Below are 11,017 nucleotides of genomic sequence, written 5' to 3' on the forward strand. Positions count from 1 at the left end.
GGCTCAGAGACATGGACCATGTACAGTAGACACCTCAAGTTGCTGGAGAAATATCACCAACGATGTCTCCGCAAGATCCTACAAATCCCCTGGGAGGACAGACACACATATACACACATATATCCACTCACATGTGCACACACTTATACAGACACACACATAGATACACACATAGATACAATCATATGTACACACGTGGACACACATATATACACATGTACACACACAGATATACAAACGCACACATATACAAACACATATACATGCACACATACATATACACACATGTACACACACCTGTACAAATACACACACACTTGTACACATATACATATATACACATTTACAAATACAAACATATATACACACATGTACACATATATACACAACAACAACTTGTATTTATATTGCACCTTTAACGTTGTAAAGTGTCGCAAGTTGTTTCACAGGAGTATTATAAGACAAAAAATTTGACACATCTATGCATATACACACGTACACACACAAACCCGTGACCTCCACCACCTAGAAGGACGAGGGCAGCAAGTGCATTGGAACACCATCACCTGCAAGTTCCCCTCCAAGTTTATCACAATCCTGACTTGGAAGTAAATTGCTGTTCCTTCATCATTGCTGAGTCAAATGCCTAGAACTCCCTCCCTAACAGCACTATGGGAGTAGCTTCACCACACAAACTGCAGTGGTTCAAGGAGGCGACTCACCACCACCTTCTCAAGGGCAATTAGGAATGGGCAACAAATTCTGGCCTTGCCAGCGACACCCACATCCCATAGAAAAATATTTTAAAATACACACACGTGCACACATACATATGAATATGTACACACACACATATACACACATATATATACTACACACGTACACACACATATACAAACATGTATACACACACTTGTACACACAGACACATATACAAACACACATATACATGCACACATACATATACACATAAATACACACACTTGTACACACATACACACACTTGTACACATGCACGCACATATACATAAAGATACAGCGTCGAGAATCCGGAGTTCCAGAATCCATACTGTTCTGAATCCACACACCGGGACGATCCATGGTGGGGTCGTCCCAAATCTGGAAAATGTATTTTGGGCAGCCGCCAACCTCTTCCCCTGCTGACCTTTTACCTGCCGCCACCGATCCCCTCTCCCCACCCACTGCTTGGCCGCCCACTTGTCCACATACACATACACACACTTGTACACATATACACATAAATACATATATACAAATGTACACACAGATGTACACACACACATATACAAACACACACATATACACATATATACACGCACATATACACACGTGAACATACACACATGTGCACATATACACACACACATACACATAAATACACACATGCCTGCACACTGCTATACACAAACCCACATATACACACATGTATACACACACATACATGTACACAAATATACACACCACAACAACTTGTATTTCTATAGTGCCTTTAACGTAGTAAGGTGTCCCAAGGCACTTCACAGGAGTATTATAAGACAAAAACTTTGACACATATATGCATATACACACACAGACACATACGCAAAGCCGCAACTTCTGCCACCTAGAAGGATGAGGGCAAAAGGTGCATGGGAACACTATCACCTGCAATTGCCTCTCCAAGTTACATACAATCCTGACTTGGAAGTACATTGCTGTTCCTTCATCATTTCTGGATCAAAATCCTGGTACTCCCTCCCAAACAGCACTATGGGAGTAGCTTCACCACATGAACTACAGCAGTTCAAGAAGGTGGCTCACCACCACCTTCTCAAGGGCAATTAGGGATGGGTAACAAATGCTGGCCTTGCCAGTGACACCCACATCCCATGAACAAATAAAAAAATACACACATGTGCACACATGTGCACACACATGCACACATACCTTTGTATAGGCACACACACATATACACATACATGCATGTACACACACATGTTCACACACACACACATGTATACATATGCACACACATGTACACACATGTACACACATACACACAATGTGCATACATACAACAGATGTGCACACATACACACACACACACATACACATACATGTACACACGTGCACACACATGTATTCATATACATACATGCATACATACATGTACACATATATACACGCATGTACACACGTACACACATGTGCACACATATATACACACCTGTACACATATACACACACGCACATACCCACATATACACACACATGTATGCACACACATATAAACACACATATTAAATATACATATATACAAACGGATATACACACATGCACACACACACATGTACACAGGTGCACACACACACACATATATATATATACACACACACATATATACACATGCATATACACAGATACATATATACATACTCACAAACATATACACATTTACAAACAGATACACACACATATACACACATATATATAAAAAGACACACACGTACAATCACATATACACACATATATACACAAATGTACACATACATATACAAACACATATACACACACACATACATATATATGCACATATATATAGACACATGCACACACACACATATACAAACACACCTATACACATGCATATATACACACATGAACACATATATAAACACACATGTACAAATATACACACGTATACACACATACACTCACATGTACACAAATATATACACACACACATGTCTTCTCTTCTTAGGCAGTCCCTTGGAGTTGAGGATGACTTGCATCCACACTAAAGATGAGTCTTCAGGTGACTGAAGAGTCCTATGAGGGACCTACAGTCTCTGTCACAGGTAGAGCAGATGATGGTTGGAGAAATGGGAAGTTGTTGGGGTGCCTGGGTTGCCGCGTGCTCCTTCCGCTGTCGACGCTTGGCTTCAGCTTGCTCTCGGCGAAGAGACTCGAGGTGTTCAGCGCCTTCCCGGATGCTTTTCCTCTACTTTGGGTGGTCTTGGGCCTGGGATTCCAAGTGTCGATGGGGATGTTGCACTTTTTCAAGGAGGTTTTGAGGGTGTCCTTGAAGCATTTCGTCTACCCACCTGGGGTTCGTTTGCTGTATCGGAGCTCCGAGCAGAGCACTTGTTTTGGGAATGTAATATTGGGCACGTGGACGATGTGGCCCATCCAGCGGAGCTGATCGAGCGTGGTCAATGCTTCGATGCTGGAGATGTTGGCCTGAGCGAGAACACTGACATTGGTGCGCCTATCCTGCCAATGGATTTTGAGGAGGCAATGTTGGTGGTAGTTCTCCAGTGTTTTGAGGTGCCTGACGTACATAGTCTACGCCTCTGAGCCATATAGATGATTGAGGAGGATTCTTGCGATGACTTTCCCTGTGGTCGACAGCAGGGAGACTCCTCTGTAGTTACCGCAGTCGGACTTGTCACCTTTCTTGAAGATGGTCACGATTACAGCATCTCTGAGATCTCCTGGCATGATCTCCTCCTTCCAGATAAGAGAGATGAGGTCATTGATCCACGCCATAGTGTTTCTCCCCCATGTTTTAGTGCTTCGGCGGGGATTCCCTCTGCTCCTGATGCTTTGTTGTTCTTCAATTGTCGGATGGCCTTTTCAAACTCATACCGGGCTGGGGTTGTGCTGAGATGGTGGTGAGTGGCATGCTGCAGGATGGAGTCGAGGACACTCATGTTGAAGATGGAGTCTTGGTTAACGAGATCCTTGAGTTGCTCCTTCCAGCGGGCACTGACTAGCTCTCTGTCCTTGATGGGTACCTCTCTGTTCTTGGCCAGCAGTGGGGTAGGGCCTTGGGTGCTTGGGCCGTAGGTCGTCTTGACTGCGCTAAAGAATCCTCGCACATCGTGGTTGTCGGCTAGTTGCTGGATTTCTTGAGCTTTCTCCACCCACGATCTGTTCTTTAGGTCACGGGTTTTCTGTTGGACCTCAGCCTTCAGACGTCTGTAGAGCTGCTTTCTTGCCCTCGAGTTGTGTTGCTGTTTCTAGTCCAAGAATGCCTTGCGCTTGTGGCATATTAGCTCCTGGATCTCCTGGTCGCTCTTGTTGAACCAGTCTTGGGACTAGACTTTCCACTTTTTTTGCATCGATACCGCCCACTTACTGTTCATTTTAACGCTGAGATGAGGTATAACGCCCAGATATCACCCATTTAGGCACAAAAAGGAAACTAACACCCATGTATCGTTCACTTATCGTCCAGTGTAACTTTCGGCATGTACTTAACACCGAGAAATAATAATACCGCCTGCCCACTTTTTTTTGGCGTAAAGCTCAGAATGGGCGAAACTAACGCCCAAAATATTGATGAGCGTTACTTTTGGCATGTACTTAAAGCCGAGAAATAATAATAACGCCCACCCACTTTTTTTTGTCGTGAAGTCAGATTTGCAGAAAAATAATTATTGCCAAAAAAAACGCTGTGAAAAAGTTGGTCTCGCCTGAACTAAACACAGCAGTATGGACGCCATTTTATAAATCGCAGGTCGCTTCATTTAAAAGGCTGCTTCAACTTCTGGGGAGTTTTGAGGTACTGTGGAGTTCTTTTAAGGTGATTTGAACATCTGAACAAAAATCTCATCATACTGCGGATGATTGGAATTTAGTTTAGGTGTCTTAGTGGGAAAAATTATTATTTGTGAACAATAGGTATAATACTGATAGTTATTGGAATGGAGCCTGTCATTTCTCAGCCTGTCTTGATGACCACGCACATGCTGTAGACTAGAAATGGCAGAAGGTATATTCGACAGCATTATGTGCCCAATCTAAGATGTGCCAGACTGCTGAAGAGGACGAGACCTTACACCCCACAAACTTACAGGGAGAAGCGGTCTTACTTGAACTTGTCCGATAACACGTGGCTTAGGAGACTGCGCTTCCACAAAGAGGTTATCAGTGAGATATGCCAGCTCATCTGGGGAGATGTGCAGGCTGCCAGCACCATCAGGACCGCACTGTCCATCAAGGTCAAGGTCACCGCGGCACTTTTGTTCTATGCATCGGGTTCCTTTCAGGTCTCAGCTGGCAACATTTGCGGTATATCTTAGCATGCCACACATTGCTGCATTTGACAGGTCACTGAAGCCCTTTACGCACGCAGAATGGACTTTATCAGCTTTCCTATGACCAAGGAGGCTCAGACTGAGAGGGCTCTAGGATTCTACCGAATTGCTAAATTCCCCAAGGTGCAGGGAGCAATAGACTGTACGCACATCACGATGCAGGCAACTTTTCAGGATGCAGAGGTTTTTTGGAACCGAAAGAGATTTCACTTCCTGAATATGCAACTCGTTGTCGACCACCAGCAAATTATAATGGCAGTGAATACAAAATTTCCGGGAGCATCCATGATGCTGCGTGAGAGCGCTGTATCTGACATGTTTGCCAGTCAGCCACAAGGTCAATACTGGATGCTTGTTGACAAAGGATATGGCCTGGCCACCTGGCTGATGACCCCCCTGCTTAACACCCAGATGTAAGCCGAGAAGCGATACAATGAGAGCCACAGAACCATACGCAATAATGTCGAGAAAACCAATGGAGTGCTTAAGCAGCGCTTTAGATGCTTGGTCCACTCAGAGGCGAGTTACAATACCACCCTCAGTAGGTAGCTCAATTCGTGGTGGTGTGCTCCATACTGCACAACTTGGCTATCAGGAGGGGATAAGAATTGCCAGAAGGGACTGGTGGTCCACCTCAGGAGAGAGAGGAAGAGGAGGACAAGGAGGTGGATGCTGACCTCAGGCCAGAAAATCAGGCTGATGCTGAAACTATGCCCTCACACCCCTCTGGACTGCAGGAAAGGGTTCGTGGTGGCTACATAGCTGAAAGACTCTTACGTCAGCAGCTCATAAATGAATGCTTTGCTTGAAATAACGTTGCTGGTATTTACAAAGCTGCAACACTGCTGTGTGTGCAGCTCATACATCAATGGTGTGCATCACCTTGGTGACAGTTAAAGTTTAAGTTGATTCATGTTAAGTTTAATTATCCACTTTCACGTTAAGGAATCACCAGTGTGTAATGGTGCAGCTATCTGAGACAATGCACAACAAGGTTATGTTAAATAAAAAACATTTAATGAGAAGATTTGTATGAAATTATAATTATAACTGTAAAAAACACCCCACACCACCCCCATCCCACCCCACAATTAAATGGTCAACATTTCCAACAACACAGAACACAAATGCAAACCAACAAGGTAGCCCCCTCCCCCCAAACCTCCCAACAAAATAGCACCAACAACATAAAAATATGCCCAAGACAACACCTGCGGCCATGCACCTCACTTTCCTTTCTCTCCCCGCTTCTCCTCCCCACCTCTACCCCTTCCCCTTTCCCCCCTGACTCCAAGCCGCCTGGCCGAGGAGCTCCTCAGGTGCCGCTTCATTAGGGGAATGACGGCAGAACCACTGGTTGGACGGATACGGGAGAGGACGGTCCCGAGGTGGGAACGTGCTCCGAGCCAGAAGCAAGATCTTCCTCCTGGCTCTCGTGTCATTGGCAATGGGGATGTGGCAACTTGGGGTGCAGTGCCATGCTCCGGGACCACTGGGAAGCCTTTGCCACCAGTGTTCCTGACTATCAGCTCCAGGGCCTCCGCCATCCATGGCACGTACTCCATCATGGTGGCGGACATGCTGGCCAGCTGGAGGGATATGCTCCCCATCGTCTGTTGGATCTGCTGACCTATATCAACACTCCTCCTGGACAAGTGCACCATGTACCCACTCAGATCTGCCGCTCATGGAGCAGACCTGCCACGTTGAACCAACCTCTGCTTGGTCGGCACCATCCTGGAGACACCTGGGGTGCCCTGTGGCAAGGTGCTTGGGCCCGGTACCTCCACGGTGGAGGTGGGAATGACTGCAGGAGCACTAGATGTTATCGGTGTCGAATGGATTATGGAGCTTGGCGATGCAGGCTCCTCAAAGTCGGCACTGTCATCCGTGGAGAAGGGACCCAGCAGATCCACGGGCGAGAATCAGTGCTCCGCAACACCAGATGGAGGATCGTCCGGCGAGTCTGTCCCCGCGCCCCCACCTTCTGAGCTCGGTGGTCATGCACGGGGCCGCGCTGCTGGCTGAGCTGCAAAACATAAATGAGGTTATTAGAGGAGAAGGGGGTGCTCGGGTCACACGGTGATTCCAGTGCTACACACAGCAAATGCACGACAAAAGCACCACCACCATCAAAATCATCACAGACATCACATTTCATGACCATCACCAAATTTTGCATTGCAAGGATTCTCATGAGGCCATCATTATTTAGAGAACACTTTTATCATTCATCTATCATATATTATTGGTCGGATATGAGTGGGTGTGGCATCTATTGACGTTACATCACACAATGGTGTATACTTTACTCACGTGGCATCACATCAGGTTCTGCTGCTGCTTGCGTGGCCGACTAGGGGTGGTTCCCCACTAGTGCCAGCACCCGCTCCTCAATGTCGGAGAGGTCACTGATGACTGGTGGCCCACCACCTGTTCGTCTTTGCTCGGCCCTATTCCTCGAAAGCTTCTTCTGTAAAAGGTAACACCAGCACGACATGGCATGAGATCATTGCGTGATATCATTGCTAGTTACTGTCACAGAGACTGATTCAACACATAACCGACAGATGTAATCATGATTATTATGAAAATTAGCATTCTTTACCTAAAGATGCACACCCTGAACGCAGGCTTTGAGTAAAACATTCCTGGCATAAGTGCAAGACGTTACATCTGATTTTAATCTATCATTACACAAACAATTCAAATTATATAAATATATAAGTAAATGTAAATAAATGTAATACTTACTCTGGCGAATCCGACAAGGTCGTTCCATCGCTTGTGGCACTGGTTGCCCTCACGTACCTCATTGGTCGCCGACGAGACTAACTCAGCTATGTTGGCCCAAACCCTCTGGTAGATCTTTGGAGTGGGCTTCCCACGCCCACCCTGGGTCAATTGACACCTGCGTGACTCTATCACCTGCAGGAGGGAGGCATTTGCCTCGTCCGAGAATTTCCTCGCTTTTTTCGTCCTCCCAATTGTTCCTTTCCCACCTCACTGCTTTCGGCAGCATTAGTCTCCACAGTATGCTGTGTCGCCTCCTCCATTCCTTCCATTGTAACAATAAATTTTCTGCAAAATACTCGGTGGGAACAACGTTATTTGTCCTCGGAATTCTTTTTGGTGCTGGAAAATCTCCCTCCTACCTCCCAAAACAGCCAAATAAGCACACACCACACCCACACACACTTTCAGGTCCTTTTTACTCCCTCACTCTCTCTCCTCTTCTGCGCATGTAATGATGACCCCTGACCTGCTGAAACGCGGGAAACGACCTTTGCCATGCCGTTGCTATGGATGCTGACACTTTACAGAAAAAGGTCAAAAAAATGTAACGCTAAAGCCCATTTCAGATCGCTCGTGGCAACACCCATTTTATAAAATGGAAAGTTGGGGTTTTGAAAATGGGTGAAAATCCAGCGATCTCAAAACCCATTTTTACCACCCACGCTGGAAATAACGCCCATTTTTGGCCAATCTGCACAAAAGTGGAAAGTCTAGCCCTTGGTGTTTCCTGGTCGAGTGACCGAGCGTCTCTTCGCAGGTGCTGATTATAGAAGCCTTGAGAGTTGACCAGGCACTGTGCACACTCTGCGACCTTGGGTCACCGGGAATCATCAGGTTGGTAGCGAGGCATTGGCCGAATAGGGCTTTCTTAGCAGGATCTTGGAGTGCTCCGGCATTGATTTTCCTGCAACATTGTTTCTGTTGCCGTCGCTGTTTTGCGGCAATTTTGATGGTAATGACAGAGCGAATTAGGCGGATGATAACGTATTAACATTGTTGTCGCCAAATTAAGTGTATCTAAGGGTTAAGTCATGGCAGGAGAGCTCGGTCACGTGATATGCTCCTCCTGTACCATGTGGGAACTCAGGGACACTTCCGGTGTCCCTGATGACTACATGTGCGGGAAGTGTATCTGCCTCCAGCTCCTGATGAACCGCGTTACGGAATTGGAGCTGAGGGTGGATTCACTTTGGAGCATCCACGATGCTGAGAATGACGTGAGTAGCACGTGTAGTGAGTTGGTCTTACCGCAGCTAGGGAATGGAAGACCAGCAGGAAGAGCAGTGCAAGGAAGGTAGTGCAGGGGTCCCCTGCGGTCATCCCCCTGTAAAACAGATACACTGCTTTGAGTGCTGTTGAGGGTGATGACTCATCAGGGGAGGGCAGCAGCAGCCAAGTTCATGGCACCGTGGCTGGCTCTGTTGCACAGGAGGGCAGGAAAAAGAGTGGGAGAGCGATAGTGATAGGGGATTCAATTGTAAGGGGAATAGATAGGCGTTTCTGTGGCCACAACGGAGACTCCAGGATGGTATGTTGCCTCCTTGGTGCAAGGGTCAAGGATGTCTCGGAGCGGGTGCAGGACATCCTGAAAAGGGAGGGAGAACAGCCAGTTGTTGTGGTGCACATTGGCACCAACGACATAGGTAAAAAAAGGGATGAGGTCCTACGAGGCGAATTTAAGGAGCTAAGAGCTAAATTAAAACGTAGGACCTCAAAAGTAGTAATCTCGGGATTGCTCCAAGTGCCACGTGCTAGTCAGAGTAGGAATCGCAGGATAGCGCAGATGAATACGTGGCTTGAGCAGTGGTGCAGCAGGGAGGGATTCAAATTCCTGGGGCATTGGAACTGGTTCTGGGGGAGGTGGGACCAGTACAAACCAGACGGTCTACAGCGAGGCAGGACCGGAACCAATGTCCTAGGGGGAGTGTTTGCTCGTGCTGTTGGGGAGGAGTTAAACTAATATGGCAGGGGGATGGGAACCAATGCAGGGAGACAGAGGGAAACAAAATGGAGACAGAAGCAAAAGACAGAAATGAGATGAGTAAAAGTGGAGGGCAGAGAAACCCAAGGCAAAAAACAAAAAGGGCCACTGTACAGCAAAATTCTAAAGGGTCAAAGTGTAATAAAAAGGCAAGCCTGAAAGCTCGGTGCCTCAATGCGAGGAGTATTCGGAACCCAGGAGACGGCTCTGAGCTAGTTAGAGTAGGTGAGAGTGCAGATGAACAGGACCGCAAGAAAGAATGCAAAAGGCAGGAGGCATCAGAGCAGAGTAGCATTGGGGTAAGTGTAAACCACAAGGTGATAGGAAGGGACAATATGTATGAATATAAAGGGGCTGCTGGAGGGGTCAAAACTAAAAATCATGGTTTAAAAACTAGTATTAAAACACTCTACCTAAACGCACGCAGCATTTGAAATAAAGTAAATGAGTTGATGGCACAAATCATTACAAATGGGTATGATTTGGTGGCCATTACAGAAACGTGGTTGCAGGGTAGCCAAGACTGGGAATTAAACATACAGGGGTATCTGACAATTCGGAAGGATAGACAAGAAGGGAAAGGAGGTGAGGTAGCTTTGTTAATAAAGGATGATATCAGGGCAGTTGTGAGAGAAGATATTGGCTCTAATGAACAAAATGTTGAATCATTGTGGGTGGAGATTAGAGATAGTAAGATGAAAAAGTCACTGGTGGGCATAGTTTATAGGCCCCCAAATAATAACTTCACGGTGGGGCAGGCAATAATCAAGGGAATAATGGAGGCATGTGGAGGCAGTAATCATGGGGGATTTTAACCTACATATCGATTGGTCAAATCAAATTGCACGGGGTAGCCTGAAGGAGGAATTCATGGAATGCATACGGGATTGTTTCTTAGAACAGTATATTACAGAACCTACAAGGGAGCAAGCTATCTTAGATCTGGTCCTGTGTAATGAGACAGGAATAATAAACGATTTCCTAGTAAAAGATCTTCTCGGAATGAGTGATCACAGTATGGTTGAATTTGTAATACAGATTGAGGGTGAGGAAGTAGTGTCTCAAACGAGCGTACTATGCTTAAACAAAGGGGACTACAGTGGGATGAGGGCAGAGTTAGCTAAAGTAGACTGGAAAC

This window comes from Pristiophorus japonicus, chromosome 1 (assembly GCF_044704955.1).
Source record: "Pristiophorus japonicus isolate sPriJap1 chromosome 1, sPriJap1.hap1, whole genome shotgun sequence".
In the NCBI taxonomy this organism is placed as follows: domain Eukaryota; kingdom Metazoa; phylum Chordata; class Chondrichthyes; family Pristiophoridae; genus Pristiophorus; species Pristiophorus japonicus.